Below are 18886 nucleotides of genomic sequence, written 5' to 3'. Positions count from 1 at the left end.
AAAAGATTATGGGAACGTCTTACCCGTCCCCCCCCCCCTGCAATGTTGAAGACAGATTTGCGCCGATTGTGTTATTAGTTGCTGACGTTTTATCGTTATACTGGATAGTGACGAATCTACATATATTAAGGTAATTACAGATCACTCAATGGTAAGCAATGTACCATTAATTTCAGTAACTGTATCAGTTTCATGATAACGGATCACAATATCTCGCTCGGTACAAAAACAGATTCTGCACGAAAATGAAGAGAAGTGTCATCATAAGAGGAGAGCTCTAGAAATTGTTAAATAAAAATGGTTGTAAATGAGAGTAAATCTAAGTTCTACAGTGAAATATGTGGTCTTATTTAGAAAAGAAACAAGATATAAAATAATTAAGAGTATATATAAAAAGGAAGAAAGTAACTGTGATAAATATGAAAATACAAGACAGTATATGAATAAATTTGAACGACATACTCTGCGTTGACGGCTTTCAACTTGACTAGAAAGTTTCATAACTTAAACTTTCGATTTCCAATGACAGTATACAATCGTAATCTATAATGGCAATATTTTTCAATTTTTAAAGTATATTAATTATATTTTCAATTGTAGGTTTAACTGCCTCTAAGACATTAACTTGTCATACGCCGGAGGAATAAAACCCTTAGCGATCAACTTTCTGAAGAGAAATGGAGAGGAAACGGAAAAGACAAAAAGGATGTTGAAGTTCCTGGTTTAACTGACAAAACACACACAGAAAAAAGAAGTCATATACAGTAACTCAAAAAAGTTTCCGTATATTGTTATCTTTATTCGTAGCTTATATATGTATATGAGACCATAAAACCAGAAGTGTCACTCGGAAAGAAAACCAAACACACATATGCAGTAAGAACGAGCATACAATTTGAATTGTGTAAGTATGACCGTCAAAATAATATCCACACAGCGGGACTGTTACCTTATTTGTTGATCTGAACTCGTGTACTGTCTACCTTCAGCACTTCTATCTGCCAAAACATTTTCTTGCATGTCAGTTGTCCCTCTGATTTGGTAGTAAGTATTCGTGGTTAATATTAAACGTAAGAAAAGTGAACTTTCCCTGACGCAACGTGGTGGAATTGTATCTCCTTATAATTAATGCAATAGTTATCGTACAATCGCAGAAACCCTCTCTATTAGCCTGGGTATTGTCAATTCTGTAATCAAGCAGTACAAAGAAATTGGAACAACAGAAAATACACGAAGTTTCCGAAGCCCACAGGTGCTTACACGCCACAAGTAAAGGAAACATGTTAATTTAGCATGCAAGAAACATTGTGCTTTGTCGTACTGTGTCGTTGGTTGAAGAAATTGCAACAACCTCCACACATACACATACTGTGAATCCTCAAACAATATGAAATGCACTTTATAGTACCTATTTCCATGCTAGGAAAGTCAGAAACATAAATTTCAGAAGTAAACTGACAAAAGTGCCTATATTTTGCTAACAAGTACTGTGAGAAACCTAATAAAATTTGGAACCTTGCTATATTTTCAGATGAGTCAAAGTTTAATATATTCGGATTTGACGGCAAAAGGTGAGTGTTGCGAAAACCTAACACTTAACTGCAAACTAAACACATCATATCTAAAATATATATATATAATAAAATAAAAAATAAATGAAATGAAATCTTTCAGTTTAACGTCCCACGATTATGCCCGTTAGGCTAAGAGAGACGGATGATTAAGGTAAGTGAATGACAGACACGATATTGTCCACCACAAATTTACTTATCCGGAGACCGAACCAGGGATCCAAGCACCAGAGGTAAACGCTCTACCACTGAGCCATTGTGCCCCTTCATCCCTACAATAAAACAGAGAGGAGAATGTGTAATGATTTGAGGATGCAAGCTACCGTCTAGGGTAAGTAAATTAGCATTTATTGAATGTAATATACATGTAGATGCCAATCACTAAATTAGTGTGTTGTGTTATAAATTAATAAGAAAAGTTTAGAAGTTAGGTCTAGAAGGGGTCTTTCAGTTCCAACAAGACAGTTCCAAACACAAAACATACTACCATGAAAATTAGAAAATGCCTATTGTGTAACGCTTCACATCTGCTTCTAACTCCATCATAAATCTAAGATGTAAATTCTATTATGGGACAAACAAGTACAGAAATACCGAACTCGAGCAAGGAAGGACTGCATACCCTTCTTTCGGAAGAATTGTTGAAAATTTACCAAGAAAATGTTGAAAACATTGATTCGGTATCTGCCGAGGCGTATAGGGATGTGCACGAGACAAGATTTGTGACTGTCTCGTCTCGAAAATGTGCTGTAAAAGTAATGTCTCGACTCGAAAAATGTATATTTCTCTATTGGAAGAGCCGTGTCTCGACTCGAATTTTGTCAGGAAAATCCCGTCTCGACTCGTCTCGTGCGCATCCCTAGAGGCTTATCGAAGCCATAATGTATAGGTACTAAAGGTCTGCACATGAAATATTAAATCATTGATTTGTTACTTGATAGTAGAACAGTTTGTTCTTTCTATTTCTGTATAACTACTGTTTTTTTCTCTTTGAACTGAAGAAACACTTTATATAAGTTTGTAAAGTACATTTTGAGTATTGATGAAACGTTTTATGGGTAAACATAGTAAATTATGAGTATGTTTATAGGAATGTAGCATTGTTCCTCATATTTTCTTTCTATAAACACATAGATCAAAAACTGTAGGTGAATAAATACTTTTTTGAGCCATTGTAAATTTATTGTACTGCATAATTGCATACATTCTACATCTTCCATGTCCGAATTACTTAACAGCGCCACTAAAGTGCTTTATCAACGAAATGTGTGAAGCAAAACTGTATTAAATGACATGGTACTTCTGGTTTAGAACTTTGCAAGGTACGAAAACCAAAGTTCAATGTGCTGGAAGAGGATGTATTCGTCCTTGCCGTAAGCAATGTAAATTTTGCTTTCAAAATTAACTGTGCAGAGAGCTTAATATAAATACTGTGAGCTAAAAAGTGTGTAGAATAATAAATCATGAAAACAGGAACTAACGCAGACAATTCTGCAACGCACTAATTTGTAAGTATTTCTTATAAGACAGTTTCGTTGGTTTACAAATCTTAATGAGTACAATGCATACATTAAAAAAAAAATCTTTTCCAAGGACATTTCACAAAACTCAAGAATCAAGTGTTTGTTTTACTTAAGTAATGAACTAATATTTACAATTACGTAGATGTTAAGTGTGCAAACATTTATCCCGGCTAAACACGAAACCTTTTAAAGAATTAAATGAAAATGTAATAGCGATTTTCCATAGTACTACGAATACGCTTTGCAGATTGACTTTGCAGGTGGCATTGTGAACATTAAAGAAAAGGAAGAAAAATTGTTAGCGTAAGCATGATGTCACAAACGTAGAAGAATGCTGTTCCAGACTTTAAGGTTGGAATTGTTATGAAGGACATTTACAGTTTGATGACACTGCTACTCGATTGCTGACTGGACTTAGCTAGTTCGTGGGTGGAAACCATGCTCCCCTCCGCAAACCATTAACCACTGTTCGCACAGTATATCCTGTAATGTATCCTGGACAGCTTAAAATATATAATTATTTTCAATATCAAATTGGCATTTACCTCTGTACATAAGATATAAGTCCTGCCTGACTGATCGATGCATAAGGTCTAACTGCTTAAGCTAGAAACTTGAAATTTTGACAATACACAGGATTTGTGACGTAAGGTACCACTAAGGAAGGAATTCTGGAGATTCGGTTTTCAAAGGGGGAGAGCAATTATTATCATATTTCGAAATCGGTTATGGTTACCGAAATTAAATTTGATACGTAGGCTTTTGATTTGAAACAATTAAACACTTATTTTTTATATTTGGCCAAGAAGGGAAAAAAAGGTGCCAGAGTCAGCGTCGGATTTCCGACTAAGCAAACAAGGCAGGCTGACGATGGCCGTAGAAATCAGAAGGAGTGCAAAAAATCATCATTTTGAACAATTCTTCTTTCTAAATTATTATTGTAACGTTCTTCGTTTTGTTTGATTTGGTACATTTCATTATCATTCTAAAACAACAAACCTAAACCCATACACATATCCTTACATACGAAAAAATAAATCTACTGTAAAACAATCTGTGGGTAAAGTAAAACTATCAAAGATATGCTGAGATGATTCTATTACTGGATAGTTTCTCGCGGGGTAGGTGTAGTGGTTATAAATTGCTTAGGACAGCAAAATGTCTAAATCCGCCGCTGGCTACGGTGGTTCACTAAGGTGTATGAATTGCGTGCAAGACTTCGAATTCAGAGCAATCTATATAAAAGACGAAAACAAATGGGGGTAATTGCAAATGTTCATATAGGCTATACTGGTGTCCAAATGCTAAGGATGAAAGTAAGTTTCGGGTGCTGTGTCACTCCCAAGTGACATAGAACGGTAAAACTTGAACCATTCATAAAAAGTGGTGTTACAATACAACACAAAAAACAAGAATAACAAACAGGTGATTAGAACAACAATTGGTCTCTTATGCAGAAACCATAACTTACACGAAAGTCATTGTGACTCATGATGGCCCCCTATGACATTACAAAAGGGTAAAGTGGTCCTTAGAAGGGTGTGTGATCGCTACAGTGAACGATGCATGCTCTGTAACATAGTGCAATGTTGCTCACACACCTTTATTGGTAATGAGTTTTTGTGTAAAGCAGTTCCATTTCTCCTCCAACGCTGGTACCAATTGCTGGATGATCCTTACTCCATTTGGACGTACCGCAAGATTTTTCCATATAGCATCCCACGCGAGGTCGATTAGGGAAACGGATAAGATAATCCATTCATTAAAAATATTCTCTTGTTTCAAGACCTTCGCCACCTGCACTGTTCAGGGCAATCGTGCATTATCATCCTCAAAGATGAAGACAGGCCCAACTGCACCTCTGGAAAGACGCACGTAGAAAAGCTGAACAGAGTCAGAACACCGTAGACCGTGAATATATCATGATCAAAAATTTGGAAATAGGTATGCGCATGTCTCCTTATTCAAGAACGCCTGTACAACAAAATCAATCACGTTCGACGAAGTTCCTGCATTCATTCGTGTTTCCACTTCTCACCAGATGAGTATACATACAGAATCACTACTTAGGCTGATTATGCTCACAGAAAAGGCGACCTCACAGTTCTGATGTTCCTGGCGCCACCGCAAACGTTGCTGAAGATGCTGTGTCAACGAAACACAACGTAATGTCGTTGGGCAAAAGAACCACCTTCGTGTAGTCGACATTCCACTATGGAGCGTGGTATTGGGCGACTTTTAATCCTCTTAGATGAGTTTGCAATTGCACTCGCTGTTTTACGTAGGTTCCTTCTTACCTGTTTCACAATGTAGCGGTCGTCCGCTGCTGTAGTTTCCCATCTAAATCCGCTACCGTTGTCTGCCGCTCTCTCTTTTACACAGCATTGCTCATGGTGCAAGTTGCTCCGGATGCAAGTGAAACAATACTAGGGACAATATTAAACTCCTGGACGATACTCCTGGTCGTTCCTTAACTCTTATTCAAGGACCTACAAAATAAACTTTTCTTTCTCCTTAATGCTTCTTTCGTCATTTCTACTCTTGCTTTTATGTTCGAACTTCATGCCATAACTTATTATACTGCCGAGACATCGAAAAGTAGTCACTTCTCACATTTTCTTCCCTCCTACTTTTATATTTAGCCGAACATTGTTTCAATCACCATGATTTTTGTTTCTTTTTAATGATTATTGTCATCTTACATGCTTCAGAGCCATTTCTCAAGTTTTTAAACAGCTTATTAATTTTCTTTTTAGACTCGGCAACAATCACCGCACCATCTGCAAATTTATAGGCCTATACATAATTATCCTAATTCTACGGAATTACCGTCTTCATTATGTAAGCTCTTGTTCACTATCTCAGTTAGGTAGATATTAAATAATGCTGACGAGAGACAACAACCCTACCGAAGTCCCCTTCCAATTGAACTCTCCGCTGTCTTCCCCTATTCTATCCTTTAATAAATTCCAATCCAATCTCCTTTAGGAATCAAATCAACAATTTCCAGTTCGCTCGGTTTAAAGGGTTTTCTAGACCAATAAATTCAACATACAACACTTTCCCTTTTTCTATACCCTTTCACCGATTATTTTTCACAACGTAATTGCATCCCTTTCTCCCTTACCTCTCCTAAACCCGAATTGCTCTTTCCGAACTTCTTCATTTTCGTTTCTTCATGCAATCTTGTGTTCAGTATTCGAAACAATTTTTGCTGCATGTGGTATGAGACTGTTAGTTCTGTAACCCTCACATCTCTCTGAGTTCGATTTGTTACCTCTGAAAATCTTTTGACCACTCTTCTATTTCACATATTTCATCGAAGTATTGGAATAATTCTTTCTTGCTCTTGTCTTCAATATTCGATTGGTGTATTATCTATCCCGGTTTCCTTTTAATTCCTAATCTCGTGTAAAGCTTTCTCAAACTCATTCCGAAGACTATTAACCCTTTCAATGCGTAAATCCCTAACCAGCGAAATTCGACTATAATCAATGTTTTAAAAATTTTCTGTCCTTATCTTGGGCTTGTCGGGAATAGTCGCCAAAAGTTTCCGTGTGATTTTTTGCGTCTTATTGTTTTCGATAAACAAATTCGATATTCACACACTTTATGGATCCATCTTAAACAGCCGCGAGTTTACTGTGCAGCGATATGTTACTTTTATTGCTTCAGAAAATAAATCATTACTAGCAATGATGTTGTCCTCATAATTAGTCTCAACGAGAAAAATAATATAATTTTCTTGGAAGAAAAGAAGTCTGAAGACTTTGCTCACAATTTCAGTGTATTTGGCCCTTGTTTATTTGTTTTCTTAGTTTTATTAAATATTGATTATTAACCACATTTGTAGAATTTGGATACTACTGAATTCCTTGGATGTGATCATGTGGGTTGCTTAACTTCTTTTCAATTTTAAGCACGTCTGGTTGTCTTAATTAGGAGATGGAGTAAATAATTGAATTTATTATATGCATTCACTCATCAAATGATAAATAACGCTATGCGTGATGATACGAGTAGTTACACTCACGCTTTCATTTCTGTGTTAAAAGCACATTTAGTAATGGACGAAATACGAATATTTGCTTTCGGTACTGTAGAACATTCTCCCTCACAAAATTCATGTTTTGTAACCAACCAACCATCAACTTTCTCTAGAATAATTTAGCTAACTTAAAGCACATGAGAAAGCAGCACTAATCTAAGACAAGAAAAAAAATGCTCTAAGATCTTTCACATTTCGGGGTCACAAACGTCCCAATTTAGCCGGGGCAGTCTCGGATTTACATAATATCTCCTACCAAAATTGTTCAAAGCTCGAAATGTCCCGTCATTTCTCTCCAAAATAAGATTAATTAAAAATTAATTCTAAGATTTCAGCAAAAAGCAGGTCAATTTTGACTATAATTATTGTACATTTTCATAGGTTGTCCCTGTTTTCTAGTGTGAAAATCTGCGATCTAAATCTATTCTCAATATACAATTTCTCTTCTCTTTCGGAAGATAACTTGAACAAAACTTTCATACGGAATAGAACTACGCTCACCTTATCCTTTCACATCATATAATAAGATGGAAATTTATTTATAGGCCACTTTCATGTCCAACAAAAGGGCTAGGACGCAAGCTCTCAGTGTGCATTTTCAGGTCTTTGTGTCCGCTGGATACCCGATTCAAAAGATTCAAAAAAAAAAAAAAAAAAAGATAGAGTGGTGGTTTGGATCCCTCTTTATACAATCTTTCATTCATAATCTTGCTATTTTTAAAAGGTATCAGCACAAAAGTTGATTGATACAGATCTTAAGTATTAGATTCCTCACCGAAGAACTGGGACTATTAGAGTAGCTGTTACAAGTAGAATGCACGTCATTGTTATGAGTATGTTAGGGCATGATGAACACACCCTTGCACCCTAGGTTATGCTTCTAAAATCATTAACTCTTTCTCATAAAGCAATGTAATTTCAAATATATCTGTGGTTATTGAATATGAAGCTACTGTTTTTGTTGTTGCCTATTCCGTCTTAATACGTGAAGAAAATTTTATATTTTGATCAAGCTTTTAGATTTTTTTATAAGTTACAACGACCAAAATGTCGTCAGTAATGGATCAGTACTCAGTCACAACTACACAGTCTCAGAGCATATAATCTGCAATGCAGAAAGGCCCACATGGAAACTTTCTAGTATTAATTTATTCTGTAATATATGAAGAGAGAGTGATAGAGCCAAATATGCCAGGACAGGCTCCAACCTACTCAGCAAAGCGCTAATCCGCGCCATAAGTATGTGCATCACTGTTGGAAGAAGACAGACAACACTAGATTCAATCTGCTACTTAATGGTGTATTTGGTACATATTAACTAAACTAATTCTATGGCCTATGGAACCCGGAGGTTCAATGCCGCGTTCACAAAAGCTCTCCACTGACTTCTATCCTTAGCTAACTGCATCCAGTTTCTACTTTCTATTCCAATCTCTGCGAGATCCATCTTAATATTGCCTTGCCATCTGCGCGTAGGTCTTCCGCGAGGTCGTTTTCCGATTGATCTTCCAGTCAAGACTTTGAAAGCGTTTCTACTTTCTTCCATTCTAGCTACATGACCTGCCCACCTAAGCTTCCTAGACTTGACATAATACATGAGAAATTAACAATCTATCCTAATAGAATGAAAGAGAAAATGAAATCTTTACGTCCCACGGTTATACTGCTTAGGCTAAAGGAGGCAGTGAAGATGAGAAATGAATGCAATAGTCGAATGAATAAAGTGGGAGGAAACGGAAGAACCCCGAGGAAACACATAAACACGGTGTTTGTCCACCACAAGGCCCACTTGGCGGGAGCTTGGATCGAACTAAGGACCCCACACACCAGAGGTGAATACTCTACCACTGAGGCACCGTACTCACCCTCAAAATGAAAGGGTATCAGTTATTACGGATAACGAACGATATACTTTATAGCTTCGTAAAAATGAGTTTCTCTTGAAAACTACATATGAGAATTTACCCTCGAACTTACAATTTTGTTTAACTCGATATTATCTTGTTTTAAAGTTTAACGTCCCATGATAACGTGGATAATGGTGGAATGAAGAAAGTTCGTTGGTAGGAAACGGGAAAACTCCAAGAAACGCACTTACACGGTATTTGTTCACCAAGAAGTTCACTTGGCGAGAGCTGGGATAGAACCAGGGTCCCCGTGCACGAGAACTGAACGCTCTACTCATGTGCCACCGCGGTTTCTCGATGTCATCTATTAAATAATATATGTGTCCTCTTTGGACAATAAGGTAAACAAAAAATAAAAATTTAAGAATTAATCATAGTCGTTCTAATTGTTTTGTTCAGCTCAATGAGATCTGTCGATTAGTGTGACCCTCATCTTTGAACATTGTTTTCTCCTTAAGTGCTAATAATACTGAGAAATATCCTTCTACTTTTGTTTGAAATCATAGCGCAGGTTGCTTAATTTGAATGATCTTTTGAAAAACCGTAAGTACTTCTAGGAAGGTACAGACAAACTATAAACAATACTACTATTAAGATGTATAAACTAAAGACATTTGTTTAATACATTTATTATATGGGTTAAATTTTAAGAAACATGTTGTGTACTAAAAGTTGTATTGGGTCATAGAAATTACCAAGAACAATGAGTTAGTGCAATAGAAAGAGGGTGCACTCCCAATAATTCTTATGCTTCAAAAGTGCAACTAACTCTACATACAGGAAGGGTGTGTTCAAAATCTAGTCACCAATTTAAAATAAGGCCATTACAATTGCCTCAAATAATACGTATTATTTTGAAATTTGTAGTGGACCTGAGCTGAGATTAAGAAAGTGAAGGGTGGTACAGACAATCATATAAATAAAAAGTAGATCTGAATTCGAGCAACGCCTTTAGATCACGCTTCCTGTACGCAAAGAATGTGTCCAACATTTCAAACAAGAAAAAAATATGTGTATAAGTGCATTTTTTTTTTCATAAAGTGAATGTGTGGCATTGATAAAGATCCTTGAATTGGTGGAACTAGAAAATATTATTATATTGCCAACGGTTTGCGGTTCAAACAGTCATTTCCTTCTTGCACATAATCAAATATAATTAATTAAATTAGTTTTATTGTATTTGGCATGTCCAAGGCAAACTTTCTGTTCTACAGTGGTTAAGAATATTGCAATGGTAGCACAATAAGTATCAATTGATAAGATAGCCTCATTATAAGAAATACTTGTTCTGACTGATATACTTTAGTTATTAGACAATTATTAGTAAAATGCCCGGCATGTTAACCGAGAACAATATGGCACCTGCCATATTACAAATTCATGTCCTTGTATTCAACGTTCAGAAGAAATATGTAGTAATAAGATAATTGAATTCTCCACCTCTTCGAAATGGAATTCTCTAAATTTGTGTAAACGACCTAGATATTCGTATTCTGTGTAGCAAAAAGATTCTATATTCAAAATTTCGTGTCTTTCATGCATTATTTTGAAAGCAAATCTGTTTATCCTCCGTATCTGCAATATTGAATGCTACTCGCGCTCCTTTAGAATGAAAATTCTAAATTTGTGAAAGTAAATGCAAAATTCTTATTTATATCGAAAATCTGTAATATGCGTAAATTTCGCCCTTTTTGTATCAACAGTTCAAAAAAGAAATTCCTCTCTTGTAAGAGGAAGTGGTTTTAGGACGTAGAATGTTAAGTGAGTGTGATAGTATACGGTATATTCATGGATAACAAAGTTCCTTGTTAAATGTCTTAATATGTGTCTATTGTTTGGATACTGGAGTTTTTAGTACAAGAAATTACAGGAAGCTGTTCAGGCATAAGCTATCAGTGTTCCCTATGGGATGAGAAGCAAAGTTATCTCGTCTCGTCTCGTAAATTTTGTAGAAATCTCGTCTCATCTCGATTCTCCAAGAACTCTTTCTCGTCTCGTCTCGTTTTGTAAATGAATATACAAAATTTATGCACTGATTTTTTTTTTTATTATTTCGGCTAGAATCCTTTCACGTCACGAGAGGTCCGTAAAGGGTGTGAAATAAGGTGGTGAGGTGTGAATAACACTCAAATCATATTTGTTATTATTGAAATATAATCTGTAATGACGCGTATTTTTAAACAGTCATAAATGCTATTTACTAAGTTTGCAAATTGCTTAATTAGCTCCCGGCGTAAGCATTGGAAGCTTATAGTTTCACTTCAGTATATATATAATATAATGTAAAAATGAAAGTTACTCATGAAAAAACATCTCTTGAACCACCCGACTGATCTCAATCATAGATGAGGTTTGGGCTTGGGATGTTTTTTATCATTTCACTTTGACGGCGCAATATAGAGGATGGGAGGAGAGATATTTAAAAATGGTCGAAAATGACCGATATTAGTGTCAAATCCCTAGTTTTCGGGGTCGTTGCGATGAACAGTGACATAATCGATGACGTTTAAATCCAAATTCAGCTCCCGTAACTTGTGAGAAGCGGGAGATATGAAAAAATGACTGAAAATGCCAGATATTAGTGTCAAATACATAGTTTTTGGGGTCGCTGAGAAGAACAGTAACACTTCCAATGCTGTTTAAATTTAAATTCAGCCCTTTATATCTGAAATGAAACGTATTCTTCCGTACGAAGAACGGTTATTCTGCTAGTATATATATACTTCTGAATGGATTTAAACCTATTTGGTGGTGGTCCATCTTTAAGGCTGTCAGAGGCAAAGCACGGGCGTCTCTGGCGGGGGGAACAAGGGGGACGCGTCCCCGGAATATTTTGATGTATAAAATATTCAGTTTAATCTAGTTTAATTTATTTACTAACAACAGAATACAAATAATAATAATAATAATAATAATAATAATAATAATAATAATAATAATAATAATAATAATAATAATAATATATTGGAATATAATATTCAGGCTGTGAAACGATTATAACAGTCCTTGATATAGCCCAGGTGGTCCGTAAAGGTAAGCAGAAAGGTAATAAATGGCATCGAAGATAATAAACAGGTTGGGCTAGGTAGTACCATTTATATCACTTTCTTTGATGTCCTCCCAAAATTTTACATGCCAGAAACGCTAGTAAAGCAAACTATGGCCTGTGGACACTATCTGACCCTCCTCCCCAGCCCGCGACTTGATTCCTAGTCTAGTGAATTTAACTTTACTTCTGAGAATCAATGCATCCCAGTTCGAGAACCACTATGGAAAACTTTTAGAAATGTATCCACAATTTCACGTATCACATTCCCCTTCATAATCTTTCAGTCATTAATAGGACTTAGTTATTTCGTTTTCCTTAGCCTACTGCCTAAAAAGTTGGCCATCTAATTCTATTCTAAGGAATAAAGATAGCTATATTTTATGGCCGACCTCGGCCACAAACAGCCTCAACTTAACTTTTATGTAGTACTTTATTTCTTGGTAACTACTGGCTGGATCTAAGTCAAATTTGGTGGGCAAGTAGCCCATCGTATAAGGAAAGAATATCGCTATATTTGGTGGCCCAGGTTGGCCAGGGAAATTCTCGGCTTGGCAACATTGATTGTTCGGTAGTTTTGCAGGCCGGGAACTTTTGAGTTCGGTTCACCAACTGAATTTTACTTGTTAATTTTTAGTTTTTATAGGATGAATAGAGGAATACTAAAACACTGTTTGAGTGAACTAGTATTGCCCACGAGACTCCTGAAATTTCTAGTCTCGTTTCGAATTTAGAAAGGCATTCTCATCTCATTTGCAACAGCATGTGAGGTTATTAAGGAAGATACAAAGGTATTATTATGAGTACTGTAATTGGAGGAAGAAGTTACAAATACGACAGAAGAAAAGGAATGAGAACATACCTAGTGGGGGAAAGTAACATTAGTGAGATGAAAAAATATATTAGTGAATTATATAATAGTAGTAATAGTTAAAGTTATAGTATATAGTATATAGGAATGTTAAAAGTGTTACAATTAATTGCACTAGTCAGTATAAATGGTGTTGCTCACGAAACAAGACGAGAAATAATGTTTCCTCGTCTCGTATTGAAAAGCTTTCTTTCGTTTCTACTCGATTCATAAATTTATGTACAAAATTTATACCTTGATTATTTCTCAATCACTTCTAAAAATGATCATAACCCTTCCGCGCCACGAGAGGTCCACGTAAAGTATGACACAACAACGGACCATTTTCAACGAACTTAAAAAGTTCATTACTGAATTCTCTATGTCTGTATATCTGTCTGTCTGTCTGCCTGTTATTTGCGATTTTTTTTTCAATTTTGAACCCTGCATTCGATAGAGCATCAAAACCTATCTGAGAAAGTGATTAAATTGTTCTCGTCACTCTTACCATTTCCGAGATATTGGCCATAAAATGTCCAAAATCCAGATATTTAAGGAGTCATACCTCGGGAACTATAAGTTGTAGAGAGATGATATTGATGTTGACCAATACCTAAGAGGATGGTGAATATTTTGGTGCTAAATAGTAACCCGTGGCTAATGTCCAACTGGCCACTGGTTTGGCCAGTGGCCATCAATTAATATCGGCACGAAAATGTTTAACATTCTATTAGGGATTGATTAACACCAATATCATGTCTCTATGACTTGTCGTTCCCGTGATATTGGCCAAAAGATAGTTCCGATTTCGGGAGATTTAATGAGCCAAATCTCGGGAACTGTAAGTCACACAGAGATCATATTGGTGTTGATCAATATCTAAGAGGATGGTGAACATTTTGGTACCAAATAGTAGCCGGTGGTCACTGATTAACTGTCTGCTGGCCAACTGGCCACCATTCCCAAGATATTGGCCAAAAAAGTTCGAATTTCTATATATTTAAGCAGCCCATCTCGAGAACTGTAAATCATAGAGAGATGATATTTTGCTATTTTTTTGCGAGAAAAAGAAGGTGCGGATAAAAATATTTACTTTTACATCTTGGAACAATGACAGTTATCCTTCCCGCTTCATCTCTCCATTCTTTTCAAGTTCGTTCTGGCAATACTCTTGGAGCATTCTCAACTGGTTATTATTAGAGAATGTAGTATAATGACATGTGAATCTTTAAATGTTGAAAAATACTCGTCATGGTGTTCATATAAATACTTTATCAACTTATAATTTTTATACTATGGATCATGTAACGCTAGAACAGTATTTGGGGCTTGAGTGAACTACTGTTACCCAAAAGACTCATAAAATTATGTTTATCGTCTCGTCTCAAATTTAAAAATATACATAATTCTCGTCTAGATTTCGATATGGGACAAACAATTTCTCATCTCGTGAGCAACAGTACGTAGTAGGTATAAAATAATTGGATGGTTTATACGGGTGTTAGGCTGTGTTGTGTACTAGAAGCTGTGTAATGAAGCGAGAGAGTATTATTTTGGTTGGTTGAAGTTTAGCATCCCTTTTCGGTACCAAGGCTATGCGAGAAGTGAACAAATAATGTAGTGTGATATCTGACTCCCCATACTGCGTTCAATGTTCTCTCACTGGGAATCGAAGCCGTGACCATTTGCGCTAACCACTAGACCAGAGGGAAGGGTAGACAAAGTATTTTTTTATATTAATAGTTAATATGAGAGAAGTTGTTTTAGGTTTGTTGTATCTAAGTAAAAAGTAGAGAGGGAGATGGAACAATGCGGATATCAGTATTTATTTATTGTATAACTATACACTGAGGTATTGAATCAAAACAAAACGTAATAAGAAAATTCAGTTTAAGTTGATTTTAGCGATAGAAGGCTAATATTATAAACTGTCAGAAGTATAGGTTCCCGCAGCGTGGGCAAGAGCGGACAATTGCCCTCCTCTGGATTTTCAAAAGAGGGTCGGACCTTTGAAATACATGTCAAAATATGTTAGATTTGCTTACTCGTCCACTACAGTATTTCATATATATTTGTTGTAGTTAACAAAGTTATTATATATATATATATAGGCTATATATATATACAAAACTTATAACTTTGGCTTTCAAATCTTTCATCTACTGTTACGTGTGATTTCACGTTTAAAAGAGACAAACATTTTAAGTATATGTACTTTAAATAGTATAATTAGTTAACTATATCTTTTTCATAAAGTTTATGATATAAAATTATTGTTCAAAACCTTTGTATTTTAATAAGCCTTCTCTAAAATCAATGCATGTGAATTGTGCTTCCATCTTCCGAGTTCTTTTAAACTACGTTTATATGTTTGTGATCAATCCTTTCGACAATGAGATCTCGGAAACTACAGGTTCTAGAAAGATGACTTTTTCACTTATCATTGGAAATTTTGCGTAGATTATCCAGTTCTAATTGAATATTAAAAAAAAAAACATGGCCATTATTTCTTTATTACATTTTTTAAGGGTACGCTGGAAGCGTTGAAATAAAAAAAACATCATATCCTATGCGTTATACATTCCAACACTACAATGTTGTATATTGGGGTTGTATATGACTCAGGCGTTTGTTCCATGGCCAAATAATAGTGAAAAAGGAAGAATAACCATTTCTCGAGTCTTAAGATAAATCTTTATTTTTTGAGTATTTTGCCCAATAAACACCATATATAACTGACATTATAATTAATTGTATATGTAATGTATTTACTTATTACATACTGCATGCAAGAAGAAAGAAAACACTGGTCATACATGAATTAGAAACTCCAACCGGAAGTAGGCTCAAATCTTGCAAACCGTGCGATATATTGAGAGAAAATAATCGAAAAAATCTCCACTTTTTGATACCCCTAGCCGATCTTTTTTAAAATCAAGACGTCTTTCACTTGTGTCTGTAAAGGGACATGTACATATATTGTCAGGAATGAGAAGGAGATTTATACTCATATGCGAATGACGCGCTGTGTAGAGAGCGCAGGTTCAGCTAGTATATATATATATATATATATATATATATATATATATATATATATATATATATATATATATATATATATATATATATATATATATATATATGTGTGTGTGTGTGTGTGTGTGTGTGTGTGTTTGTGTTGTAATTGTTTTACATAAATATTATGCGCATCAAGGTATCTTTTATTCGCGAGTTGTTTGTGTGACGGTTATTTATCACCCCTCACTCTCTTCAAAGAAATCCTGCAAACGTTTCTGATGACAAGTAACCTTTTAATCCTACAGAAAAAGTTCTTCCAAAAGAATAACAAGAGAATACCGAAAATCGAAAATATTTGTTCTACAGAAGTGAAGTAAGGATTAGGACTATGAGTATTGTTTGTAAAAGTTTTGACTAATTATAACACTACTACAAATATGATCACTTTCATAGGTTAATTAATTTTTCTCGGATAAAAGACTATATCTTCAAGATAATCAAGATAAGTAGTAATTTATATTCAAGATGTTAATATCAAGATAATTAGTAAAGAGTGCTATCAAGAACTAAATATCCAATATGTTAAGTAATGGTGCTTAGCTAAAGAAATATAAATTAATAAAGTATTCCGTCTTCTTATAGAGTTTTGCGAATAATAAATATTTTAGTGCAATAAAAAGTAAATAAAATTTGAAATATAACATCACTCGATTGGCCTTTAGATTAAAGGAGACAGAGGATTAATAAATGTGAATGATTTATTAAATAACCGATAGAATAAACATGTGGGAGGAAACGAGAGAACCCAAGAACACAGTGTGGTCCATTACAAACTCAGATGGTCTGGAATCGAACCCGGTCCACTCACATCAAAGGCGAGGACTTTACCAGTTTTTTCTTTTAATTTGTCCCAAATCAATCTTTTGTCTCAAAGTGCATCTTTTCAAGATTCTTTGTGATCCAACACGACGCGGACACGAACAGAAATGTGGAGAACAGTGAAAAATCCAGCCGTGCTTTTCGCAGAAACTTAAAAACCAAATGAATTGCGTTTTATGACACGAAGCTCAACACTCGGACTACTCGCCATCGACACCACTGAACCACGTGCTCCCATTGTAATGGGATGTCGTCCATAAGTATATGTGTAGAATGCTTCGAGTTTCATCGTAGCTATGGATCACACGTGAGTCTGTAGCTCCACGTCTCTTATAGCCTTGCTGCTGAACAGGACACCAAAGTCAAATCCAATGTTAGAATATTTCTGTGTTGTGTGCGTAATGTCTCCTCTTAACATGTTTCCGGCGGAGGCTCATATGATTGGGTAGTATGTTAAGATGTAGGTCCAAGTCTAAAATAGCCTTGCTGTTAAAAAAGACACTATACTCGTATCCACTTAAATGCAATTCTCTTGACATGTAACTAAAACTTGTACATAAGGAAATGTTTTCTTCCAGCTTAAGTGTTATGTCCACCAAGTACCTTGTAATACTTTTCAGTGTTAGCATATACAGTATACTGATATAATGCGTTATACTGCTAATATTATAAAAACGGGATAGTAGAAAGGATTTGAGATATCATTAATATAGAGGCGAGTAGAATAAGCTACGCCCAACGGCGTATGCAAAACTTTGTCAAGGGAGGGTTCAAGTTCCCAAGTTCATATAATTTCAGATGTTTCTGTATATACATTATTGTGATAAATGTTTATTTGTGTAATCCATATTGCTCAAGAGAAGCTTTAAAAAAATCTGAAACCCTTTGTGTACGCCACGGGCCTCACTTATTTCTAACATAAGTAGGGCTGCGGTGGCTCAGTGGTAGAACGTTCACCTCTGCTGCATGGGGTCCTTGGTTCGATCCCAACTCGCGCCAAGTGAATTTTGTGGTGGACAAACGCCGTGTGCGTGGGTTTTCTCGGGGTTCTCCTGTTTCCTTCCACTTTCTTCATTCCAGCATTTCATTCATTTTTCATCATCATCGTCTCCTTTAGCCTAGGCGGTATAAAAACGTGGGACATAAAGCTTAAACGATTTAATTTCATTTTTAACATAAATAGTGTTTTTCTTCGTTTTATGTCTTAGTCGCATCCACTTTTAAAATTAACAGAATTTTTCTTGTTGTTGTTGAGCTACATACTATATACTGCTGAAAAATGTATACCGTACTTATTAGTGCCATAATAGAATAATAAGTAATATTATTCTATAATGAGAGCTCATGCTAAAAATAGTACGATTGTAACACTTACCCTAATATCTATCCTGTGTGTTTCTTGATTATCAGTTCCTTACCTCAGTACTTTTCAACAGAAGCACTGACCAGTAACTGATGAGCAGTTATTAGTTAAAGCAAATACAATGAATAAAAAAACTGTTGTTTTTCCCCTGAAGGTCAAGAACAAAAGCGAAACGTCTTCCAGTGATTCATCCTTCCATGAAAAGGTCAAATAACTATTCGTCCAGTGACCATGATCTGGGAAATTCCATGTTTTATCTTGTTACCTTCTTAACTTTTTAAGTGGCCTGATGCTATGTAACGATTTCTAGTGTGTTTTCACTTTTTCATTTTCTTTTTTTCTTTTCAGCTTTAGGTCAAATTACGTTGAACATCAATCAGCTCTAATGAGAGTTAAAGAAGGAAATGGTATATTTTTTTCATGTTGTAATTGCACCATGATCGTGCAAACGAAAGGAAATTTGTCTTGTTAAAGGCTAATGAGTAGGTTTTGCAAAATTGATAAACAGCAAATAACAAATTAAAATATGGAGCACCAGTTAAGTTCAGGCTTATTTATCCATAAACTACTGTGAAAGAATAGAGGCTTGTGGTAAAGTGTTCACCTCTGGTGCTAAGGGATGTAGGTTCGATGACATGTCATGCAAACTTATGGTGCATGATTTTTCTTCATGTTTTTCAT

At 35.4% G+C, this 18886-nt stretch overlaps 1 protein-coding gene across 1 annotated transcript in view; it reads right to left on the bottom strand.

Moving 5' to 3' along the window:
- The window catches only part of LOC145664519 (protein yellow-like), a 172135-nt gene extending 153767 nt beyond the window's left edge, over positions 1-18368 (bottom strand). The window contains exon 1 of the mRNA XM_081731257.1: positions 18218-18368. The gene's annotated coding sequence lies outside the window, so the exon portion shown is untranslated. The remainder of the gene's footprint in view (positions 1-18217) is intronic.
- Positions 18369-18886: the final 518 nt, after the last annotated feature.

The sequence above is a fragment of the Thermobia domestica genome, chromosome 11 (genome assembly GCF_964235325.1).
Source record: "Thermobia domestica chromosome 11, izTheDome1.hap1.1, whole genome shotgun sequence".
In the NCBI taxonomy this organism is placed as follows: domain Eukaryota; kingdom Metazoa; phylum Arthropoda; class Insecta; order Zygentoma; family Lepismatidae; genus Thermobia; species Thermobia domestica.
The sequence above is the reverse complement of the archived record's forward strand: the minus strand, read 5'-3'. Positions and strand labels throughout refer to the sequence as shown.